This window comes from Panthera onca, chromosome X (assembly GCF_046562875.1).
Source record: "Panthera onca isolate mPanOnc1 chromosome X, mPanOnc1 haplotype 2, whole genome shotgun sequence".
In the NCBI taxonomy this organism is placed as follows: Eukaryota; Metazoa; Chordata; class Mammalia; order Carnivora; family Felidae; genus Panthera; species Panthera onca.
Window position 1 is genome coordinate 70,574,257 of NC_138357.1, and position 27,090 is coordinate 70,601,346.

General features: G+C 36.1%; 1 protein-coding gene across 6 annotated transcripts in view; it reads left to right on the top strand.

Moving 5' to 3' along the window:
• The window catches only part of HDAC8 (histone deacetylase 8), a 230,250-nt gene that overhangs the window by 104,825 nt on the left and 98,335 nt on the right, over positions 1–27,090 (top strand). The window lies entirely within an intron of this gene.

The window sequence follows — 27,090 nt, forward strand, 5'->3', positions numbered from 1 at the left end:
ATAGTTTGCCTGGTATGGTTTCTGTGCATGTGTGTGTGTTTATCCTCTTTGGAACCCAAAGCTTCTGGGATCTGAGGGTTTGTAGCTTTTATCAAATTTAGAAATATTTCAGCCATTATTTCTTTTCTGTCCTTTCTTTTTCTCCTCTACTACTGAGACTCCAGTTAGACCTATGTTAGACCAGTTGTATTGTCCCACAGGTCACTAAGACCCCCCCCTTTTTTTTATTTCTGTGAGAGAGAGAGCGAGAGAACATGAGTGGAGGAGGGGCAGAGAGAGGGGGAGACAGAGAATCCTAAGCCAACTCTGCACTGTCAGCACCAGCCTGATGCAGGTCTCAAACTCATGAATCATGAGATCATGTCCTGAGCCAAAGTCAGACACTTAACCAACTGACCCACCGAGGCAACCCAAGAGACCCCTTTTTGTCTTTTATTTCTGTGATTCATATTGAAGAGTTTCTCTTGCTTTGCCTTCAAGTTTATTGATCTTTTCTTCTGCAGTATATAATTGCTATTAATCCCATCCAGTGAATTTTCTTTTCAAATATTGTATTTTTCATTTCTAGAACTTCTATTACAAATAAAAAACCTTCCAAATAATAAAATCTTTAAAAAAATATATGACCAGGAAAAAATTGTCCATTTCTCTCTTCACTGTGTTCATATTTTCTTTACATCCTTGAACATATGGAGCATATTTATAAATAGCTGTTTTAAGGTCCTTGTCTACTAATTCCCTTATCTCTGTAATTTCTGAGTCTCTTCCTGTTGACTAATTTTTCTCCAGGATATAGATCATATTTTCCTGCTTTCTTGTATGTTTAAAATTTTAAATTGTATATCCAGCATTGTGAATTTTACATTGTTGAGTGCTGGATTTTTCTTTTGTATTTATTTAGAGGATTGTACTTTTTTTGACAGACAAGTTATTGTGGATCAATTTGATCCTTTGGAGGTTTGTTTTTAAAAGCTCACTTAGAGTAGACCTTGAGTAACCTTTACACTAGAGCTAATTTAGCCCATTTTGAAGGAACTGCTCCTCTCAAGTCCCTACTGATGCCCCCCTTTATTCATTGAGGTCTCTCCACTTTGACCTTATGTGAACTTTAGGGAGTGTTTCTCTTACAACTTCTTAGTAATTACTTCCCTGGAAATTTTTTCTAGATTCTTTGTGAGGTTTTACTCTATCCATATTCAGATTTGTATTCATCAAAAGACTCAAGGGGACCTCTATGCATATTTCTAGTACACTTTTTTTAAATTTTTTTAATGTTTTTACTTCTGAGAGACAGAGAGAGAGAGAGAGAGAGAGAGAGAGATAGCACGTGAACAGGAGAGGGGCAGAGAGAGGGAGACACAGAATCTGAAGCAGGCTCCAGGCTCTAAGCTATCAGCACAAAGACTGATACGGGGCTGAAACTCATGAGCTATGAGATTACGACCTGAGCCGAAGGCAGATGCTTAACTGACTGAGCCACCCAGGTGCCCCTCTACTACGCTTTTTTTTTTTTTTAATTTTTTTTTAACGTTTATTTATTTTTGAGACAGAGAGAGACAGAGCATGAATGGGGGAGGGTCAGAGAGAGAGGGAGACACAGAATCGGAAGCAGGCTCCAGGCTCTGAGCTGTCAGCCCAGAGCCCGACGCGGGGCTCGAACTCACGGACCGTGAGATCATGACCTGAGCGAAGTCGGACGCTTAACCGACCAAGCCACCCAGGTGCCCCTCTACTACGCTTTTTACGGCTTACCTCCACCACCACAATTTCTAACCACCTTTAGGAATTCCAGTCTCTGTCTGATCTCCTCAGAGATTGTTAGACTCTGTTTGGATCCCCCCACCACTGCATCACAGTCCAGGGATTACCTCCTGGCAGAAAACTGAGGTAATCATAGGGATCACCTTATTTGTATTTCTCTTCTCTCAGATTACTATATTGTGCTGCATATTGTCCAATGTCTTTTAAAAAATTTCCTATATTTGGTAAATATTCTAGTTGTTTCTAAAGAGAAAATAATTTCACATCCTCTTTCCCCTCATACCCAGATGCAGAACCCTTTTACTTATCTGCTTCCAATTTTTTTCTGCCTTCATTTTTGAAAAATATTTTTGCTGGATATAAAATTCTAGATGGACATTTTTTTTTTCTGGCTCCATTTTTTTTTTTAATGGAAAGTCAGTCTTGTTTTTATCATTGTTTCCCTAGATATACTATGTCTTTTTTCTCTGGCTGCATTTATATATTTATCTTTGCTTTTCAGACCATTGACCATGATGTGCCCCAGTGTACTTTTGTTTGTGTTTATCCTACTTGGGATTTCCTGAGTTCCTTGGTCTGTAGGTTCCAGTTTGGGATGTAATTTGGAAAATTCTTGGCTGGTATTTCTTGACTCATTTTTTGCCCTATTTCCATCTCTCCTATCTTTCTGGAACTCCTGTTAACATGTATTAGATTGATTGATACCAGGTGCACCTGGGTGGCTCAGTCAGTTGGGCAACCAACTCTTGGTTTTGGCTCAGGTCATGGGTTTGAGCCCAACATCAGGCTCTGCACTGTCAGTGCAGAGCCTACTTGGGATTCTCTCTCTCTCTCTCTCTCTCTCTCTCTCTCTCCCCCTTCCCTGCTTTCTCTCTATCTCTCAAAATAAATAAACTTTAAAAAAAAGATTGATTGATACTGTCCTGTAAGTCACTGAAGTGCTTGTCATTTTTTTCCAATATTTTTTCCTCTATGCTTAAATTTGTTTAATTTCCACTGATCTATCTTCAAGTTTACTAATCCTTTCTTTAGTATTTAGTCTGCTATTAGCCATTCAAATTAATCTTTTATCCCATTCCATCCAATTATGTTTTAAACTTCTTCATTCTGAAATAGTTTTAGATCCACAGACAATTGTAAAGATAGTACAAAGAAGTCTCATGTACCCTTCATTCAGTTTCCCCCAATAGTAATATCTTCTCTTATATAAGTATAGTAAAATATCAAAACCAGGAAATTGACATTGGTATAATCCACAGGCCTTATTCAGATTTCATCTATTTTACACACACTAATTTTTGTGTGTATGTGTGTGTATATTTAGTTCTATGAAATTTTATCACATGTATAAATTATTGTAACCACTACCACAGTCAGGTTACAGAACTGTTCCATTACCACAAAGATCTCCCTTGTGCTACTCTTTTATAACCATAGCTGCCTTCCCTTCCCTTAACTCACTAATCTATGGAAGCCACTACTCTGTTCTTCATGTCTATATTTTTTTTTTTCATTTAGAGTATGTGGTATAAATGGAATCATGCAGTATGTAACCTTTTGAGATTGGCTTTTTATACTCAGGATAATTCCCTTGATAGCTGTCCAAGATGTTCCATGCCTCAATACTTTATTCCTTTTTATTGCTGTAAGGGGTGCCTGGGTGGCTCAGTCAGTTAAACCTTTTTATTGCTGAATAGTATTCTACAGTATAGAAGTACCATAGTTTGTTTAACCATTTATCCATTTAAGAACATTTGGGTTGTTTCCAATTTGGGACTATTAAAATTAAACATTTGTGTACAGTTTTTGTGGATGTAAGTTTTCATGTGTCTGGGATCAATACCAGGAATGCAGTTGCTGGATCATATGATAGGTATAGGTTTTCTTTTTTATGAAACTGCCACTCATGCTTTTTTATTACCATTTACATATTATATCTTTTTCTATCATTTTTATTTCAATTTCTCCATATCATTATAGTTGAAGTGACTTTCTTATAGACAAAATATAATTGAGTCATGTTTTTTCTTTACCCATTCTATCAATCTTTTTTAATTGGTGTGTTTAGATCATTTGCCTTTCATGTAGTTATTGATATATTAAGACTTAAGTATGCCATTTTACCATTTATTTTCTGTTTATTCTCTGTTTTTCCCTCCTGCCTTCCTCTGGATTACTTGGACATTCTTTTTTAAATTCCATTTTAATTATCTATAGTGTTTTTGAGTATATCACTTTGTATAGATTTTCTAGTAGTTGCTTTAGTAGTTGCTTTATATATAGGTATGTATATATATATATATATATATGTATATATATATATATATACACACACACACACACACACACACACACACACATCAACATTTTTCCACTTTGAGTAAACTATAGCAAACTTACCTGACTTTATGTCCCTTTACCTTCCTCTCTAATATAATATTTTAAAATTTTACCCTATATACATTGAAAACCACAACAGAAATTGTTATAGTTTTTGTTTCAACCATCAAACATAATTTTCAAAATTTAGGTGAAGGAAAATGTGCTGTATTTAGCCATATTTTTATAATTTCTTTTGTACTTTCTTCCTTCTCAATGCTTTAAGATTTATTGTTTTTTCATTTCTTTTCTGTTTGCAGAATTTCCTTTGGCCATTCTTTTAGGGTAGAGTTGATGAAGACAAATTCTCTTTGTTTTCCTTCATCTGAGAATGGCTTGATTTCTCTTTCACTACTTAAGGATATGTTCACTGGCTATAGAATTTTGGGATATAAGGGGTTTTTTTCAGCACTTAAAAATGTGCCTTTTCCTTCTGGCCTCTGTGGTTTCTGATGAGAAATTCATTTTCATTTGAATCATTATTTCCATAGAGGTGAGAATGTAAAGTGATGCCTTATTTCTCTCTACCTGCTTTCACAGTTTTTATTTTTGTTTTTTCTCCTTATGTTTCAGACACTTAATTATGATATGTCTTGGAGGAATGGATTTGGGGGAGGGGGTTATTCTGTTTAGGTTTCATTCAGCCTCTTGACTATGTAGGATTCACCATATTGGTGAATTTCACCAAATTTCACCAAATTTCACCAAATTTGGGGAAGTTTTAGCCATTATTTCTTTGAATATTTTTTTAAATGTCATCTTTATCTTCTTTTGATATTCTGATGACACAAATGTTTGACCTTTTGTTCTTGTCCTACAGGACCCTAAGTCTCTGTTTATTGGTTTTTTACCCTGTTTTCTCTATGTTGTTTAGACTGGGTGATCTGTTGCTCTGTTTTCATTTTCACTGATGCTTTTCTTTGTTATCTCCATATTTTTGTTAAGCCCATCCAGTAAGTTTTTTTATTTTGATTATTGTATATTTCAGTTCTAAAATTTCCATTCTTCATGTTTTCTATTTCTTGGTTGATACTTTCTATTTTTTATTGTGTTTCTAGCATGCCTGTAATTGCTTCTTGAAACATTTTATAATGGCTGCCTTAAAATCCTTGTTGATAATTCTAACATATATGTCATTTTGGTGTTAACATCTGTTGATTGTCTTTTCTCATTCAAGTTGAGATTTTCCTTATTCTTTGTATGATGAGTGGGTTTTTATTTGAACCTGGAGATTTTGGATCTTGTTTTATGAAACTCTGGCAACCCTGAACTCTGTGCTCTGAATCCTCAGGCTAATAACCTTGTAGCTATCTGCCTGAGCTCTACCACACATCACATAAAATATAAAAACTGTGACTCCAACCCAGTGTAGTTCCTTTCTTTCAAGGGTTGAATTCCCTCTAGTTTCTGCCTGTTTGGGGGGTGCTCTCTAATACCTTCAATTTATCATGATGGTTATTCTGATATAAGCTATTCTATCATTACCAGAATCCAGAAGTCAGGATTTACTTATCATTGTATAACTTTTGGTACCTCTTGAAGTTTTTACCATGTATGTATAACTTACTTTAAAATGTAAATAAATTGTTGAAATTAAAATATAAAAATTAAATGAATACATTTATCAGAGAGACCTGTTTTCATAGACCAGCTCCAGGGAGTGATCATAGTACCAATATATATTAGACAAGTTGAGAAAATTATTTTACCAGTCTGTCCCTTAGGTCCATCACCTATAAAATAGGGATTATCGTGAAGATTAAATGTATTGGTCTACACAAAATGCTTAGTACAGTGACTGGAACATATAAGTAATATATTTAAATATATTACTAATATGTAGTAAACAAATAATACTAATTTAAATTAAATTTTAGGCATTATTATTGTTAATGTCAGAAACATTGGTAAAACCCACAGCCAAGGACCTGTTTCTTCTTAGTCCTTCAATACTGAGAATTTGATCCCTAATAAGTGCCTAACACATTTTTTAAAAATGAACACGGTGCTGCTATATTGGATGCTATGCAGATTTAGCCTAATAGCCCTTGCTGACACAGAGAGCTCAGAGAAAAAAATGCTGAAAACATATCAAAATGAAATATTATCATTTTATATGAACAAGTATGAGTATAATTAGATGAGTGCTAGAAATTTTACATTTGAGTTTTATATTTAGATAAGGTCATTGTACCAGACATTCAGCAAATGATCCTCCTATTGCAGAAAGGCTTGACAGAGGTAGGATTTAAGAACTGTTTGAATGAGAAAAGAACTTAACACTTATTAAGCACCAATTATATCCCATGTAAGCATATCCATGTTATATCCTTTATATATATTATCTCATTTATGTCTCTTAGCAATTCTGAGAGGTATGCATTATTCTCTCACTTACCAATGAGAAAAGTAAGACTCAGAAAATAATTTGACCAGGATCAGCTAGAAAAATAGCAGAGCCAAGACTGACTCTGAAAATTTTCATATTTCTGGGCTTATCCTTTTTCTCTACTTTCAATGATAACACCCAGGATTTGGGCATAAAGAAAACATGGGAGGAAAGCAACAATTTATTAAACATGTACTACTTACCATACAACAAGCTACGTGCATTATTTCATTTAGTTTTCAAAGAATTATTTTATTTAATCCTCACAATTCCCTTCTGAGAGGGAAGAAAAATAACATTTTTTGAGCATCTGCTCTGTGCCTAACACTTTACTAGGGCTTATATAAATTACCTCACATGGTCTCCAAACAGCCCAGTGAAACCTGTATTGTCCCTACTACTAGAAAGAAACCAAACTGAACTTCCACCACACTTGCCTGCCTCCTAAGGTAGCCCTAAAGGGCACCCATATTTTTAAGCCCTTTTAAGCATTTTGCAGAACATATATTCTGCAAAACATGCCTTTTTAAAATATAATCCACACAACACAAAGGTCTCTCCATACCAGTGGCTTTTTAATCTTTTGGGTGGTCATGGACCCCTGATGCTCCCTCCTTCTAGATAAATGCTTACAATTACACAATTTTAGATACAAGCTTAGAACATTCAGCAATTTCCTAAAGTCCATCAATAGATAGATTCTTTGAAATAAACAAAAAAACAAAAATATGTTCTAAAGAACAGAAATAAATCTTAGAAAAAAAGAGCTTATTAATGGCTTCAATTATTAAGTTTTACAAATTCTATAGAACACTAACACCTACATTTGGCCATTATATTATGTTTCACAAAGTTAGATGATAGTCCTATTTCTCTTTTGTTTTTGTTTTAGTATTGGCATTATTGACTTTTCTTGTGGTATATAATTATTTGTTATGGGGAGACTGGGAATCCTGTGCGTTCATAGGATGCTGAGCAGCATTCCTTCCCTCTACTCACTAGATGCCAGTAGCACACTCCCTGCACAGTTTGACAACCAAGAATGTACCCATACATTGCTGAATGTCCCCTGAGGGTGAGGCAAAATCTTCCCTTATTGAGAGCCACTGGTTTGTAGTAATTATATTTGTTGTTCCTGAGTTACTCACAAGCATAAAGGGACTAAGAACCAGACTTTTAAAAGTATATCTTTTTCTTGCTTGATTAAGCTCTCCTACAATACTTCTCAACTGTATTGGGCAAGGTGATTCGTCTCAACAATTAAGTTTCTAGCTAAAGTTACAGTTTTTCTTACCTAAGAGACCAACCATATAAGAAAGTTTATATGCCCCCCCCCCCGCTTTAGTAATTGAATGATTGACTTATCAAGTCATTAAGTCATTCAGGGAATATTTACTGAATGCTAACAATGTGCCAGACATTGTGCCAGGTGCTGAGGCTATAGTGGTGAGCAGTGTAGCTGTGGTCCCTGCATCATGGAATGTGCAATCCAGTGAGGAAAACAAACCACAGAACAAGTAAAACATAAGTGAAAATCATTATAAATTGTGATAAGTACCATGATGGAAGCACAAAGAGTGCAGAGATAGAGAAAAATGGATGTACACACTAGCAGAGGCCTCTCTGAAGATGTGACATTTAAGGCTAAACTTGAAGGATGAGAAAAAGCCAGCCAGGTTAAACATAAAACAACTAGAGGGCAAGTGTCTGAGGCAGAATAGGCAGTCATATGCAAAGACCATGAGGTAAGAAAGAGTTTGGTGTGTTCTGGGTACTGAAAGAAGTCACTATAACTAATGCTAGTCACTAAAGGGTTAGGGTTATAAGATGGAATAGGCAGGGACCAGACTATACAGGGCCCTGTAGGCCATGGCAAGAAGTTGGTACTCATTCTTAATAGAGTGGGAAGCTACTGAAGGCTTTTAACCAGGAGGGGTACTGTGATTTGATATATGTTTTAAAACTACTCTAACTGTTGTGTGGAGTGGGGAGGTGGCAATAATGGAAGTATGGAAGAATAGGGGTTGATGACAGTTGAATTTAAAAAAATTTTTTTTAATGTTTATTTTATTTTCTTGAGGGAGAGACAGAGCGGGAGCACAGGAGGGGCAGTGAGAGAGAGAGAGACACAGAATCCGAAGCAGGCTCCAGGCTCTGAGCTGTCAGCACAGAGCCCAATGCAGAGCTCAAACTCACCAACTGTGAGGTCATGACCTGAACCAAAGCCGGACACCCAACCGAATGAGCCACACAGGCGCCCCTAAGGTTGATGACAGTTGAGAGATGACAGTGGTGCAGTGGAAATGATAGAATGACATATTTTAGAAAACAGTAAAGATTCCACCAAAAAACTACTAGAACTGATAAATGAATTCAGTTAGGTCACAAGATACAAAATCAATGTACAGAAATTGGTTTCATTTCCTTACACTAATAATGAAGGAGCAGAAAGATAAATTAAGAAAACAATCACATTTACAATTGCACCAAAAATAATAAAATATCTAGGAATAAACTTAACCAAAGAGGTGAAGACCTATACTCTGAAAATTAAACATTGATGAAAGAAATTGCAGATGACACAAAGAAATGGAAAGACATTTCATATTCATAGGTTGGAAGAACATATAATGTTAAAATATCTATACTACCCAAAGCAAACTACAAATTTAATGCGATCCCTATCAAAATACCAACAGCATTTTTCACAGAGCTAAAACAAACAATCATAAATTTGTATGGAAGCACAAAAGACCCTGAATAGCCAAAAGAGTCTTGAAAAAGAAAAAATAAAACTGGAGCTATCACAATTCTAGACGTCAAATTAGATTACAAAGTTGTAGTAATCAAAACAATGTGGTACTGGCACAAAAATAGACACACAGGTCAATGGAACAAAATAGAAAGCTCAGAAATAAACCCACGATTATATGGCCAATTAATCTTTAATGAAGGAAGCAAGAACATGCAATGGGAAAAACACAGTCTCTTCAACAAATGGTGCTGGGAAAACTGGAAAGCTACATGCAAAAGAATGAAACTGGACCACTTTCTTACACCATACTCAAAAACAAACTCAAAATGGATTAAGGATCTGAATGTGAGACCTGAAACCATAAAAATTCTAGAAGAGAGCACAGGCAGTAATTTCTCTGATATTGGCCATAACAACATCCTTCTAGATATGTCTCCTGAGGCAAGGTAAATAAAAGCAAAAATAAACCATTGGGACTACATCAAAATAAAAAGCTTTTGCACAGCACAGGAAACAACCAACAAAACTAAAAGACAACCTACAGAATGGGAGAAGATATTTGCAAATGACCTATCCAATAAAGGATTAGTATCCAAAATATATAATGAGCTTTTATAACTCAACACACACACACACACACACACACACACACACACACACACACACTAATCCAATTAAAAATGAGCAAAAAAATTGGAATATTATTCAGCCATTAAAAAAAGGATGAAATCTTGCCATTTTCAATGACATTGATGATCTGGATTATATAATACTAAATGAAATAAGCTAGTCAGAGAAAGACAAATACCATATGATTTCACTCATGTGGAACTTAAATTTTTTTTAATGTTTTTATATTTATTTTTGAGAGAGAGAGAGAGAGAGACAGAATATGAGCAGGGGAGGGACAGAGAGAGAGGAAGACACAGAATCTGAAGAGGGCTCCAGGCTCTAAACCATCAGCAGAGAGCCCAACGCAGGGCTCAGACTCATGAACGGTGAGCTCATGAACTGAGCTGAAGTTGGATGCTCAACCAACTGAGCCACACAGGTGCCCCCATATGTGGAATTTAAGAAACAAAACAAACTGGCGCCTGGGTGGCTTAGTCAGTTAAGCATCCAACTCTTGATTTCAGCTCAGGTCATGATCTCACAGTTCATGAGATTGAGTCCTGCATCGGAATCTACACTGACAATGCAGAGCCTGCTTGGAATTCTCTCTCTTTCTCCTCTTGCTCTGCCCTTTCCACCCCCACTATCTCTCTCAAATAAATAAACATTAAGAAAAAAGAAACCAAATATATTAACAAAGGGAAAAAAGAGAGAGAGAGAAACCAAAAAACAGACTCTTAACTACAGAGATCAGAGAGTTACCAGAGGTGTGGTGGATGGGGGGGATAGTTGAGACATGTGAAAGGGATTAAGACTAAATGTACCTTGATGAACACTGAGTAATATATGGAATTGTTGAATTGCTATATCATATACCCGAAACTAATATAACATTGTATGTTAACTACACTGGAATTAAAATAAAATTTAAAAAGAAAGAATGACATATTTTATAGATAGAATTGACAAAATACACTAATGAATTAGATGTAGAAAGTGAGGGGAATGGAAGAATCTCAAGGTTTCTGAATCAAACATTTAGGTGGATAGTAGTGGGATTTATTGAAATGGGAAAGACCAGCTTGGTAAAAGAGAAAGAGAGACATTCTTTTCCCCGTCAGGTAAGCCACAAATGTGGGTACCTACCTAGTTATTCAATGAAAAAAGAAGCAATTCAGTTCAACAAAGATTTATTAAGCAACTATTGTATACGGGGTATGATGCTATGTTCTGAGGATACAAGGAAGTAGAAGACATGTCACTTTGTACAAAGAGCTTACAACCCAGCAAAATATACAGAAACAAAACAGACCACTTCAATTGGTTCCATTGAGTGCTAAGTTAGAGGCATGCACAGAGTATATAAAGTCACAGAAGAGAGCCAGTTAGTCTGATTGGGGCAGGAATGTGGGAGTCATGAAAGGTATCCTGAAGATGATGTCAAAGCCAAAGACTGAACTGAATATTAGCCAGGCATATAAATGTGTGAAAGTATAGGGGATTGAGGAAACAGCAAAGGGAAGGCACACAGCCATGAAATAGCATGATCCTTTAGAGAATTATAAACAATGAAAATTAATAGAACATAAGCTTTAAACAATGCAATATTACTAGAACATAAACCATAAGGCAGGAAATGGAAGGAGATGAGACTAGATACAAAATATTGGCAAGGGTTAATAATTATTGAGCACCTATTGTATGCCAGGCAGTGTTCTAAGTACCTCACATGAATATTTCATGTAATCCTCATAATTATAATGCAAATATGGAAATTAAAACAGAAGGAGCTTGTTCAAAGTTGCACACTGTCAGAGCTGAGATTCAAACTAAGCAATTTAACTCCAGAGCCAGTGCTTTTAACCACAGAAAGTTGTAAGTGTCATGCTAAAGAACTGAGAATGTACCTGTTGACAGTACTGAGTCATGGAATGGCAGTGAATGGTCAGATCTATGTTTTTATGAGATGGATCATGATAAATTTGAGAGAGACCTGGCTGGAGACTGTTACAATACATCAAACAAGTGAAGAGAGTTTGAAGTAGGGATGGAGGCAAAGGAAATATTTAAGAAATTTTTAGGAGACAGAATTAGCACCACTTGGTGATTAATTGTATTCGAGGGTAAAGGAGAAGGAGAAATCTAGAATGTCATCATGTTTTCTGGTTTGGATGACTAGATGATATTAGTGTACAATGAATAGAGGAGGAAGAGGATTATAACTGAACCATTTTTTACATTGAGTACTAGGTGCCTATGGAACACCCAAGTATATTTGACCATGATGCCGTTGGATACAAGTTTGAAGTCCAGGGGATAATTCATAACTGGATATAGATATGAGTATTATGAGCATGTGGTTAAAACTCTATGAAAGTAAATGAGATTACCCATGGAGAATGTGTAAGGAGACCATAGGACCATTGGGGGAATCTTGGAGAATTTAAGGTCCCTTAAACCAAGAATCTTGGTATAAGGGACCAGCAAAAATGAGCTCACAAAGAAGACTAATAGTATGTTAAGGATAAGCAGTATAACACAAATTAAAATCACGGACTCTAGACCCAGTCTGTGTGATTTTATATCGTCCAGGCTCTGCCACTTAACAGCTATATGACTTTGGGCAAGCTACTTCTCTAAGCCTCAGTTGTTTAACGATTAAATATACATGCAATGCATGTAAAACCCTTAGAATAGTGCCTGATAAACACATAGTAAGCATTAGCTAATACTTACAGGAAGAAAATCAGAGTAGGATCATGCAAACCAAAGTTGAAAGTTTAAAAGATGGAGAGAATTCTGAGATGTGTCAGGTGCAACTGAGAAATCCAATAAGCTAAGGACTTATACATATGAACTAGATTTGGCAAAATAGAAGCTTTGGTGATCTTGATAAGAGGAATTTCAATACAGTGTAAAGGGGCAGAGGTGAAACAATAGTAGGCTGAGTGGTAAATCTAAGGTAAAGAAAATGACAGCAATAGGCACAGCTAAATCTTTCAAGAAGCTTGGTGTTTAAGAAAAACTCTGAAGCAAAGTAGAAATATGTATAAGGATGCTCACCTCAGCTTTTTTTTATTATAGAGAAAAACTTGAAATTGTCCTAAATGTCCAAGAGTGAGGGGATGAAAGGTCAATAGTGGGATTGGGGAAAATGGTAAATATTGGAACAGTAATTGAGAATAGGAGAAGGAGCTGACCAGAGACGAGTAAAAGGATAATGAAGAAGCTTGGAAAGTGCATCTGAAATTCAAAACCATGGATTGGTGATACCAGTCTATCCAGTGATAGTTTCCTTTGATGGTGACAGAACAGAGAAGGCAAATAGCAGAGGTTGATTTGGATGGTGATTATTCCAGACAGATGAGGCAAAAAGACAAAGGTTGAAGGTGATGTTGAAAGAGGATTCAAGTGTATAATAATATGTTCTAGGCTGGATATGAGGCCAAAAGGAATCAGACAAACAAGGAGAAAGTAGGGATCAGGGCACTGGGGTGTCTCCATGAAGTAAGAAAACAGAGTGGGGTGAAAGTACAAGAGAACTGGTGGGGCCAGAATTTGGACTCCAAATATAAGATCTTGCAGGCAGCATGGTTGAAAGGGCATAGATTTTATAATCAGTCAGACTTGAATTTGAATTATAGTCCAATATTGAATAGCTACATGTCTTTAGACAAACTCCTTGAAATCTGGAAACTTCAGTTTCCTTATGTGTAAAGTAAGTATAATGACACATATCTCAGAAAAACTGGCACATGGACATAGTTTAATAATTGTCAGCCCGTTTTTCTCCCACTCAGCATTTATTGAGCACCAATTATGAAACATTCTTTTCTGGGGATATCAAGATAAAGGTCACTTCACTTCCTTTTAGGGACTCATGGTTTAGCAGAAGTGACATAAATACAAAGAGGTAAATAACAATACAATGTAAACCAATAAATTACAGTTCCAGTTACCATGTACAATACGAACAGTATGAAGACAGTGCTATGGGAACACAGTGAAGGTGTGACTAATAGTGCCTGATGGAGTGAGGGAAGGCTTCCCTACAAAGCAGTTCACAAACTCAATTTTTAGTTATAATGTTGCTTGAAAGAAAGTATCAGGAAATTGGGAGATGACACTTTAAGGGGGAGCAGCACAGAGGCATTTGCTTTTATTTTCCTAGACCATATTCCAAGGGGCAAGAGGTTCAAAGGGAGCTTTTTATTCAAGGAAATGACCTGTACAGGTCTGTTAACTTAAAAGTAGTATGTAAAGAAGCTAGAGATATTTAAGGTGACTGAGAGGAAAGGAAGTAATCAAGAGTTCAAGGTTCCAGAGAAGCTAAAATCTGGAGCCCACATTAGGGATTTACTCATGGATAGGATACAAAATAGCCCTTTCTCTAAAATGAGAGGAATAAAAAAATGATAAAAATAGATAATTTACATCTAAATCACACAGTGTGGAAATCACACTCTATATGCACTTTTTTTTTATTTGAGAGAGAGCATGAGCAGGGGAGAGGGGCAGAGGGAGAGAGAAAGAGAGAATCCTAAAGCAGGCTCCATGTTCAGTGCAGAGCCTGATGCAGAGCTCAATCCCACAACCTTGGGATCATGACCTGAGCTAAAATCAAGAGTCAAACACTCAACTGACTGAGCCACCAAGGCGTCCCTGTATGCAATTTTTCTTAGTTCTTATAAACCAAGAATATTTCCTTAACATGTTCACAACCAATTTAAGAAGCTATTTACTATAACTGATGGACCTGTCAACTGTTGGTAAAATTGAAACAACAGGAATAAAGACCTTCCAAACCCTCCTCTCTGCACATGGACAAAGGGGGTGCTAATTGCTGCAGCAACAGGAGAGGACTATGACAAGGAGCAGCAAACCTCTTCTCACTTGCTTTCACCTTCAGTTCTTAACTAGTTACTACATGAAGCCCTACTGACCATTCTAATTTTCTTTTGCTCCAGTCTACTTACATGCACACTATATGAAGTAAATTTCCAACCTGAATTTTGCCCACTTCTGAATAGAATTGGCAGCACACACAACAGCTGTGCTGGCTTAATGGATCCAAAACATTTGGCTGCATTGCGCTGTCTCCTAACCTTTGCAGCCAGTGACTCCCCCTTTCTGGGATATTATCCCACAGTTACTTCTTACTGGCATGCACCTCCATGAAGCAGACCTTCTGAAAGGAGGCTTGCTAGCAGTGATATGGAGCTAGCATCTCTGCCTGGCCCACCTAGGAACATAATAGGGGGTAGACCCAAGCACTGGGAATTCTTCCAGCTGCTTTATGCCCAGTAACTCTTCAAATTGCACCGTTTAATAAAATCAGAGGAATTAATTAAAGGTGTCTACTCTGCATTGTAGACACCTATAGTTAATTGCTGCTTTCCTGCTTCTACTCTAAGCACATGCCAAGGTAACAAAATGTCTGCACAAATTGGAACCAGACTCCTTGTCCTTTTATTATTAACATGAAAGATGTCTACATTTCCTGCTAGATCACACATTGGCCTTGTAAACTTTAGGACTTTTTTTTTACATATATAACCAGGAAAAATTTCTAAGGGAGAAGAGTATCCCTTTGAGGAGTTTCTTCCAAGGTGGCAAAGAAAACAGTTTCTCTTTAGAGGAGTATAATAGAGAGTGAGGGCCCAATAAGATGAAGACTCTGCTTTTTTTTTAAGTTTATTTATTTATTTATTTTGAGACAGAGTGTGAGTGGGGGGAGGGGCATAGGGAGAGAGAACCCCAAACAGGCTTCACACAGTCAGCATGAGCCCAACCCCAGGCTCAGTCTCCCATAAGATCATGACCTAAGCCAAAATCAAGAGTCGGACGCTTAGCAAATCAAAACCACAATGAGATACCACCTCACACTTGCCAGAATGGCTAAAATTAACAACTCAGGAAACAACAGATGTTGACAAGGATGTGGCGAAAAGGGAACACTTTTGTACTGCTAATGGGAATGCAGCCACTCTGGAAAACAGTATGGAGATTCTTCAAAAAATTAAAAATAAAGCTACCCTATAACCCAGCAATTGCACTACTAGGTATTTATCCAAAGGATACAAAAAGCCTGATTCCAAGGGACACATGCACCCCAAGGTTTATAGCAGTGCTATTAACAATAGCCAAAGTATGGAAAGAGCCTAAATGTCCATCGAATGACAAATGGATAAAGAAGATGTGGTGTATATAAACAATGAAATATTACTCAGCGATCAAAAAGAATGAAATCTTGCCATTTGCAACAATGTGGATGGAACTAGAGAGTATCATGCTAACTAAGCAAAATAAGTCAGTCAGAGAAAGATAAATATATGATTTCACTCATATGTGGAATTTAAGAAAGAAAACAGATGAACATAGGGGAAGGAAAGGAAAAGTAAGATAAAAACAGAGAGAGACAAATCATAAGAGACTCTTAAATACATAGAACAAACTGAGGGTTGCTGGAGGGGTGTTGGGTGGGGGGATAGGCTAAATGGGCAAAGGAGCATTAAGGAGGGCACTTGTTGGGATGAGCACTGGGTGTTATATGTAAGTGATGAGTCACTAAACTCTACTCCTAAAACCATTATTACACTATGTTAACTAACTTGTATTTAAATTTAAAAAATTAATTAATTAAAAAGAGTCAGATGCTTAACCAACTAAGCCATGAGGTGCCCCAAGAGATGCTGCTTCCTTAAAGGCAATTAACAGACTTCACTGAGAAAAAGCAGAAAAGAAGGAAACTAACAGTTATGAGGAACCTACTATATGCCATATACTGTGTTAGATGTTTCACAGGCCTTCTTTCTTTCAACTCTCACAACAACCTTGTGGGGTATTTATCTACATTTATAGAAGAGAAAACTGTGTCTCAAAGAGGTTAACTGGTTGGTGCAAGGTCACACAACTAGTGAGTGAGTGGTAGAGGGGAATAAAGGAAAATCTACAAAGATACTTGGGCAAGAGAATAGATCCCTGTTACCCCCATTTTGAAACTAGAGGATTACTTTTTTTTTAACATTCATTGTGTTAGTTGGCAGCCCTTCTCAATTCCTGGAGTAACCTTAGATTAGAAGATTAATCATAATCTATAAACAAGAGCTAGCATTTTTTTGGCCACTTTGACTATTTCCCTCTTGTCTCCATGTTCATTCTCTCAAATTCTCCAAGCTAATCTTCCAGACTACACACTTCCTCAACTAATTAGCATACATTCTCTATTCTTTCTATCCATTTGTTGATTCTTTATTCAACCAACAACCATTTATTAAATTACTACTATGTGTCAGCATTCTTCCAAGTGTTAGAAAAGCAAAAATGAAACCCAGTTGCTGCTCTAGAAAGATTCACAATCTAAAGGGGGCCACAGACATAGAAACATTGGTTTAAATCCTATTATAGAGGGCAATGGTGAATCCAGGTTTTGTAGGTCTGAAGTACACAGTTTGGGGGGGGGGGCACTACTTAAGAAGCAGAACATAATATTAGGTACAAGTGAATATTTAGAATGAGAAAAGAAACTACAACAACTTAAAAAATTTTTAAAGACACTACAAACATCACAAAATCCAAAAACATTCTAACTTATGTTGTATTAATTGAATGTGTGATACAACTGTAGTACTTCTTTCCCACGTTTTTTGTAGCTACATGTACTTTGTAATGTTATTTTCAATAGAAAGATAATTCAATCATTACTTTAGCATGCTTCATCAAAATTTGTTTTTTATTATTAATAGATGGTGTATTAATGTGCTCAGGCTGCCATAACAAAATAGCATAGAATGGGTGGTTTAAACAACAGAAATTTATTTCCCACAGTTATGGAGGCTGGAAGTCCCAGATCAAGGTCCAGCAGGTTTTGGTTTCTGCTGAGAGTCTTTCATGGCCTTTCCTCTGAGTGTACATGGGAAATGAGAGAGAAAGAAAAAGATCTCTCTTCTGCTTCTTATAAAGCCACCAATCCAACTGGATTGGGGCCCCACATTCATGACCTCATTTAACTTTAATTACCTCCTAAAGGCCTCATCCAAATACAGTCATACTTGGAGTTAGGGCTTCAGCAGGTGAATTTGTGAGAGTGAGAGGGGAACACAATTCAGTCCATAGCAGATGCAATGCATAAATCATACGACTGTACACACAGCTGTACCCTCTGTAATACTGCTAGAAGATTTGGATCCTTCAAAAGCAGGAAATATGATAAATTCTATCTTGTACAATTTTCATGAAAAAGGAAAAATATTACAGTTCATTTATAGTTTTGTATGATGTAGTGACTATATTTTTGAAAGGAGAAAACTTTCATTTTGACTAGGCATCATTAAAGAATTCTCCACTTAAAATTTAAATGTGATGATTACAAGAATTTTCCAAAGACTAACTTTGGACTTTGTACATTTCAAATGTCGTTTCTCCTCTACTACCCAATATGTTGAAGACTGGGCACTATAGGATACATTCACATCATAATACTACCTCTGTCTCTGTCACTTTTGTGTAAAGATGCTGGGTGAGTCAGGACATTGGGCTACAGGAGCTTTCCTGAAGCCATTTCTATACCATTAGCAATACATTAACTATACACATAAGTTACTGCAAACCACATAAATACATCCCACTAATCCCACCCTAAATCTATCTACAACTCAACTTCCTCTTAGCTACCCCAGTGCCACCCAACACAAAAGGGAAGTCTGATGGAGGAAAAGAATATTAATCAGATGTGGTTAAATATCTTACTTTGCAAATTAGAAAAAACATAACCTTGTAAAAATAATGTTAGGGCCCTTCTCAGGACCTTGGAAAGTGGCTGTCCAAGTGAGGGGCTTTGAAGATTTATGATTAGCTTCATGGTAAATTAGCCTCCAAAGAAAGATATATTCAAATTTCTTTAGGTGATCAGTGAAAGCTTCACATGGGAGGAACGTTTGAGCTGGATCTTTAAAGGTACTCAAGGGAAAGGACATTTCAGGACAAGTGATTGCATGTACAAAGCTACAGAGGAGTTAAAGAACACATGGTCTTGAGGAAATATAAATAGTTTACTACGTCTGTAGGGCATCTGTGGGAATGGTGGGAGATGAAGCAGTAAAGGCAGACTGAAAATTGGAAATTCATCAGACATCAGACATCAGACTTGGAAATTCATGAAAACCCCTGCTTACATTCTTTCTTAAGTTACCTTAAGTTCTCTGATCCTCATTGGGAGGAAGATATTAATTTTATCTATTCCTAACTAGACAGAAAATCAGGAAAGATAAAGAAGAACTCAAGGCTACCATCAGCCAAGAGGCTCTAATTGACATTTATAGAACATTCTACCTAATAACAACAGAGTACACTTCTTTTCAAGCACTCATGGAACATATACCAACATAGATCATATTAAAATGATGAAGTAGGCAACCTCAAGGTAACATCACCCCCACAGAAACATAAAGAAACAAACAGAAACTGTCAGAAACAAACTTTATCAAAACCCTAGAAAATGGTCAAAATTCACAGCAACAAAGCAAATGCCAGATCAAAGAAAAGTCAACTTAAAAATGATAAGAAACCACAGTGAGTTACCTCTTTATACCCATTAAGATGGCTGATATTTTTTTAAATGGGAAATAACAAGTGTTGGTGAGGATATGGAGTAATTGGAACTCTTGTCCATTGCTGGTGTGAATGTAAAGTTGTACAACTGCTATGGAAAACAGCTTTACAGTTCCTCTCAAAAATAAACAGAATTACCATATGATCCAGCAATTCCACTTCTAAGTATATATGCAAAAGAAGTGAAAGCAAATATCAATGTTATTACAGCATTATTCAAAAAATCCAAAAGGTGAAAATAAATATCCATCAAAGATGAATGAGTAAACAAACTATGGTATATGCACACAATAGAATTTTACTCAGCCTTAAAAAGGAATGAAATTCTAATACACACTATAACATAGATGAACCTTAAAAACATTATACTAAGTGAAATAAGGCAGACTCAAAATGGAAAACACTATATGATTCCACTTATAATAGGTATGTAAAAATACAAAGAGACAAATACTAGCCTTCTAGTAGGCTAGAAGTTACTTGGGGCTAGGGTTGGGAGAAATGGGGAGTTAGTGTTTCATGGATATGTAGCTTCTGTTTAAGATGATGAAAAAAGCTGTGGAAATGCATAGTGGTGATGATTGTACAGTATTGTGAATGTACTTAATGCCATTGAACTCAACAATTATAGATGGTTAAAATGGTAAAACAGCAACAACAACAAGAACAACAACAAAATATGGTTTCAGCAAGGATTTGGAAGAAATGGTTGAATAAATCTCTTAAAAAATCAGAAGGTAGGAATATGGGAAATAGAAAAGAGAAAAGTAAGAAAATTAGAGAATCAATCCATGAGGTCCAATATCCAATAAGAATAATTCCTAAGAGAAAGAAGGAAATTATCAAAGAAGTAATTTTAAAAACTCCCTAAACCTAAGGACACAACTTTCTAGACAGAAAAGTTTCACTGGTTGCCTACCACCATGAAGGAAGAAAGATCTCAAGACATGGCATAAAACTTTAGAACAAAGAGGGAAAAGAAACTATCCTAAAGGCAAGAGCTTCCAAGGAGAAAAATTTCATGTTACATTAAAAATTTCAGGGGGCACCTGGGTGGCTCAGTCGGTTAAGCAGCCGACTTCGGCTCAGGTCATGATCTCACGGTCAGTGAGTTCAAGCCCCGCTTCGGGCTCTGTGCTGACAGTTCAGAGCCTGGAGCCTGTTTCAGATTCTGTGTCTCCCTCTCTCTGACCCTCCCCCATTCATGCTCTGTCTCTCTCTGTCTCAAAAATAAATAAACGTTAAAAAAATTTTTTTTTTAATTTCAGAAATCAGGAGTGCCTGGGTGATTCAGTCAATTAAGCATCCGACTCTTGATTTCAGCTCAGGTCAATGATCTCATAGTTTGTGAGTTTGAGCCCTGCATCAGGCTCCACATTGACAGCAGAGAGCCTGCTTGGGATTCTCTCTTTACCTCTCTCTCTGCCTCTCTCTCTCTTTTTCTCTCCCCCCCAAATAAATAAATAAACTTTAAAAAACTTTCAGAAATCAGAATGGCTTTGGACATGTCAACAATACTGAAAGCTTGAAGATACTGAACCAACGCCTTTAACACTCTGAAGAGAAAATTATTCTCAACCTTGAATTCTACACCCAGCCAAACTACCAATTGCAAGGATAGAATATAAACATTTTCAGACATGCAAGGTCAGGAATCTTAGATTAAGTGCCCAAGAAAGTGAGGGCAATAAATCTGGAAAAAGGAAGATGTATGATCCAGGAGACAGGATCCAATGCAGGAAAGAACAGCAGAGATAGTGAAGGGAAACTCCCAGATAACAACTGTGCAGAAGGCCTAGAAATCAAAAAGTCCAGATTGGTAGTCTCCAAGGGAAAGGCTTTGAGGAGAAAATGGGATTTACAAATTGCCTGGTGTGGTTGACAGTACTGAGAGGAATATTACAATTTTGTCAGAGTGTGACATGAGTTAGGGATAAGTACATAGAAATAGATACACATTAGTGATGAGTACATAAAAAGCTAAGCAAAATATCTAAGGTGAGGTAATTGTTAATTATAGGAAAAAATTCCCAAGGAAGAAAAAGTAGTCATACTATAGTACATGGCTCAGCTGTAACAGTATTTGTTGTCACCATAATTTAAATATTGAAAATTAATTCAGCCAAAAATTCTAGTATAATTAAATTGGGAGTATGAGGTAAGGTGAAATGTGTATAGATGAATGCAGAATATAATAGTAGGACTGAATCGTGATCCTCCATAAAAGGAAGCCAGTAGAACATATCAAAAGTTGAAAAATAACTAGCAACTTTCTTGTGTTATTTGAACATATTGAGGAAAATACTAGGAGAAGCTAAAAGAATGAAAAGTGGTTGTTTCTGGGGAGTGGAAATTGGAAATGGGGAGAGATAAGGTACACAATTGCTGTTTGTCATCATAAGACTTAGGTAATGTTTGACTTTGTTAATTATGTGCATGTTATTAAACTACTTCAATCAAAATACAAATCAAATAAAAGTTCAGGGTCAAATCTAAATGTGTACCATGTAATCCTAGTTCATATGCAATGCCCACTATGATAAACTATTAAAGGGAAAAGAACAGCTTGTGTTACAAGTAAAAAGATACCTAATTTTCTTTTTGTGGTAGGAAAGCTTCCTGACGTTTTTATTTGCCCTTGTTCCACTCCCACCCTGGCTGGGCAGAAGTCTTGAAAACAGTAGCCCATGTTCCTCATGTGGGACCCTGGAATATGGATCCATGTATTCCAGAGGGAATACAGCAGACCTTATTTGAAAATTACTGTGTAGATCTATTCTAATCTGTTAGGGGCTACCTGAGTGACAGACACCAGGCACTTATCTCTGTTGCCCTAACATGGAACCCAACCAGGCCAAAAAAGTGGCTGGCACTGCTTGAAAACATCTTAAGGTAGATGAACAACCCATAGATGCCTGAGAGAAAAGATTGCAGTTGGAATATACAATACACAATCTGAGGCCTGGGAGGAAAAACCAAGGAGTGTTTCTTTGAAAATTAAGTCCATCAACAGCACATGAGTGTATGGAAATATTCTTAGGGCAGGTAGCATGCTCAGGAAAGACCTGAGAGAACATTAAAGACTGGAAGGGTTGTTTTGTTTGTTGTTCTATCTTTTTTTTTAATTTTTGATGTTTTTATTTATTTTTGAGACAGAGAGAGAGCATGAACAGGGGAGGGGCAGAGAGAGAGGGAGACACAGAATGGGAAGCAGGCTCCAGGCTCATAGCTGTCAGCACAGAGCCCGACGCAGGGCTCGAACTCACAGACTGTGAGATCATGACCCGAGCTGAAGTCGGACGCTTAATAGACTGAGCCACCCAGGCACCCCAGTTGTTCTATCTTTTAAACTCATGGAATTCAAGGAAATCTCTGCACTAGCAATTCAGTAGAAGCTTCAGGCACAAGATAGAATCAGTCAAGTTGAAGATAGGGCAATTGAAATCATCCAGTTCAAGGGACAGAAAGAAAAAGGAATAAATAAAGAAAAGCAAACAGAACCTAAGGGACATATGGGACACCACCAAGTGGACCAACATATATATTAAATGAGTCCCAGAGAAGAGAGAAAGAGTCAGAAAAAATATTTGAAAAAATAATGGCTGAAAATTTCCCAAATTTGATGAAAGACATTATGTACACATCCAAGAATCTCAGTGAACTCCAAGTAGGATAATGCAAATAGAGCTTGAACAAGAGTCATTATAATCAAAGTTGAAAGACAAAGACAAAGAGAGAATCTTGAAAGCAGCAAGAGAGAAGCAACTAGTCACATACAAAGGATCCTCAATAAGATTAAAGCTGATTTCTCACCAGAGACCATGGAAGCTGGAAGACACTTGGATGACATATTTAAAGCACTGAAAGAAAAAAAAAACTACCAACCAAGAACTCTATATTTGGCAAAACTCTCCATCAAAATCGAGGAAGGAATTAAGACATTCTCAGATAAACAACAGTTGAGCAAGTTCATTACCACTAGAGCTGCCCTAGAAGAAATGATAAAAGAAGTCCTTCAGATTGAAATGAAAGGACACTAGACAGTAACTTGCAGTTATGTAAATAAATAAAGATCTCTAATAAAGGGAACTACATGGGCAATTATAAAGTCTATTAAAGTATTAATATATTTTTGGTTTATAACTCCATTCTTTATTTCCTACATGACTTAAAAGAAAATCCATAGAAAATACCTATAAATCCATGTTACTGAATACACAATATAAAGATGTAAATTATGACAATAACAACATAAGGAAGGGGACAGAACTGAATAATAGCAGAGTTTTTATATGCTATTGAAGTTAAGTTGGTATCTATTTAAACTAAAGTGTATTGAATTTAAATGTTAAATGTAATCCCCATGGTAATTATAAATGTCCTTTTTAAATGAAAATGAGAAGGTAATCAAAAGTTTCACTACAACTATCAATTATAGAAGAAACCACTAATGGAGGAAATGAGAGACAAAATAGGTATAAGACACACAGAAAACAAATAACAAAATGGAAGAAATCCTTCCTTATTAGTAAACACATTAAATGTAAAGGGATTAAAGTCTCCAACCAAAAAGCAGAGATTTCACAGAGTGAATTTGAAAAAGAAACATGGTCCAACTATATGCCATCTATGAGAAACTCACATTAGATCCAAAGACACAAGTAGGTTGAAAGTGAAAGAATGGGGGGAAATTTTTCATACAAATGTTAACCAAAAAGAGCTGAGGTAGCTATTCTAATACCAGACAAAATAGATGTTAAGTCAAAAGCTATTACATGAGACAAAGAAAGAAATATATTATATATTGATAATAGGATCCATTCATCAGGAAGATATAACAATTATAAACCTTTGTGAACCATACGACAGAGCCCCAAAATATAGAATGCAAACATTTACACAATTGAGAAGAGAAATAGATAGTTGCACCATAATAGTTGGAGACTTCCAATACACCACTTTTGAAAATGAATAGAACATCTAGACATAAGAGAAATAAGGAAATAGGGAACTTGAACAGCATTTTAAACCAATTATACCAAACATATATATATATATAGAACAATTCCCCTCAGCAACAGCAGAACGCACATTATTTTCAAGGACACATTAAATATTCCCCAACATAGGCCACATGTTATGACACAAAACAAGTTTTAATAAATTTAAGAAGATTGAAATTATACATACTGTCTTCTCCAGCCACAATGGAGTAAAAGCTAGAACACAAAAACAGAAGAAAAAGTAAACAAGTCCAAAAATATGTAGAAATTAAGCAACACATACTTAAAACAACTAATAGACCAAAGAAGAAAACACAATGCAAATTAGAAAATACTTTGTGAAGAATGAAATTGAAAATGCAACATACCAAAACTTATGAGATGCAGCAAGAGCCATAATCAGAGGAAATTTTGTACCTGTAAATGCCTACATTGAAAAGAAGAAAGATCTCAAATTAATAACCTACGTTTACACCTTGAGGAACTAGAAAGAGATAACTAAATCTAAACCTGGCAGAAGGAAGGAAATAATAAAGCTTAGAACAAAGATTAAAGGAAATGTAAGATAGAAAAACAATACAGAGAATCAACAAAAACAAAAGTCGGTTCTTTGAAAACAGCAACAAAATTGACAAGTCTTTTGCTAGACTGATAAAGAAAAAAAAAAGATAAGATGGAAATAACTAAAATCAGGAATGGAAATGGGGACTACCAACCTTACAGAGATAAAGATGATTATAAGAAAATACAATTAACAATTATATGCTAACAAACTGGATAGCCTAGATGACATGGACGAATTCTTAGTAAGAAACAAATTACCTATGCTGACTCAAGAAGAAATAAAACATCTCAGGAAACCTGTTACAAGTAAAGAAATTAAATTAGTAATGAAAAAGCTCCCAACAAAGAAAACTGCAGGACAAGATGGCTTTACTGATGAATTCTACAAAACATTGGAAGAATTAACACTAATCCTTATCAATCTTTTTCAGATAATTGAATAAGATGGAACATTTTCCAACCCATTCTATGAGGCCAACTTTATGTACAGGGTTAATATAAGTCCTATCAAAATTCTATCATGTTTTTTGAAGATACAGACAAGATTATTGTAAAATTTATATAGAAAAACAAAGGAACTAGAATAACTAAAACAATTTTGCAGAAGAAGGATAAAGTGGGAGGAATCACTCTACCAATTTAAAGACTTAATATATAGCTACAGTAATCAAGACTGTGTGGTATTGGCAAAGCAATAGACACATCAAAAGAACAGAATAGAGATCCCAAAAATAGACCCACACAAACTGATTTTTGATTAAGGTCCAAAAGCAATTCAATGGAGGAAACACAGCCTTTTCAATAAATAGTGCTAGAGCAGTAGACATCCATCAGAAAATTGGTAGGTTTAGTCTAAGAAGAAGTGGAAATTTGTTGTACAGCTTTTGTAACTTTTCCATAGATCTGAAAGTTTTCAAAATAAAAAAAATTGGGAAGAGACATGTAAAATATATTGCAATTATATTAATTTACAGTGGAAAATATACCTGCCCAGTAACCACAATAGTCATCTATTCTAAGGGCATTTATTTCCCAGGATCAAGGGACCTAGGAAACTGAATTAGTAAGTCAAAAGTTTATTTGATAAACATGGAATCAGAATGAAGGAAGTGGAATGGTAAAGGCTGTAAATAGAGAGGACTATATAATTGAGTGTATATCCTTAGGGACCACAATATGTCTGTCTGTCATATGGGTGGTCTTACCCTCTGCTTTCCAGCCACTGCACAATGCACACACTTCTTTCTTCCATTCCTCTCCCCACTCTGTATAGTGAGGCATGGGGACTGCTGGACAAACGGTAACCTATCTTTACTATCAGATTCCTCTTTCAAATAACTCATATACCACCTTTTTGTAACACATTACTCTTCATATAGTTTATAGTAAAGCTGATTAAGTTGCAACTTCCTTTGAATGCATTCTGATCCTGCAGATATGCCCTGATTACCTTGAGTACAGTTGGGCATTTCACAAGTCTCCATCAGTAACACATCTACAACCAATGTCTTTGTGTTCTTTCACTCTCAGAGTCATCCTAAGCCAATCTCCAAATTTCTGTGTCACCTTACTGTAGGCTAGACTTTGGCTACATTTATTTCTTTAATTTGATTTATTTTGCCAAGATCCCATCATAGACAGGCTTTTTTCCCACAAGGTATTAACAGTATTATTGTTTCTTTTGGTGTCTTTGCCACAGTTCTACAAATGTGTTCTTACAAGCAGTATGAGCTAAAGAAGGTATAATAGATAAAATGATAAAATTAGATAATATATAAGAAAGTGCTTTGAAAGTGAAAAGCACTGAATAAATATAAGAAATTATTATTCCTATAATGTAATAGGTGAAGTCACTGACTGCTTTAGGCCAGACCACATAGGAGAATAGCACCTGAATATACTCTGGCCAGTCTGCTCTGTAGTTTTGCCACTTCACATTTCACTCCTATTTTCAGTCCCACCTTGGGATGATGAGTCTCTGGGGAAAAAATCCATGCAGCCAAAGCCACAGAGACTGA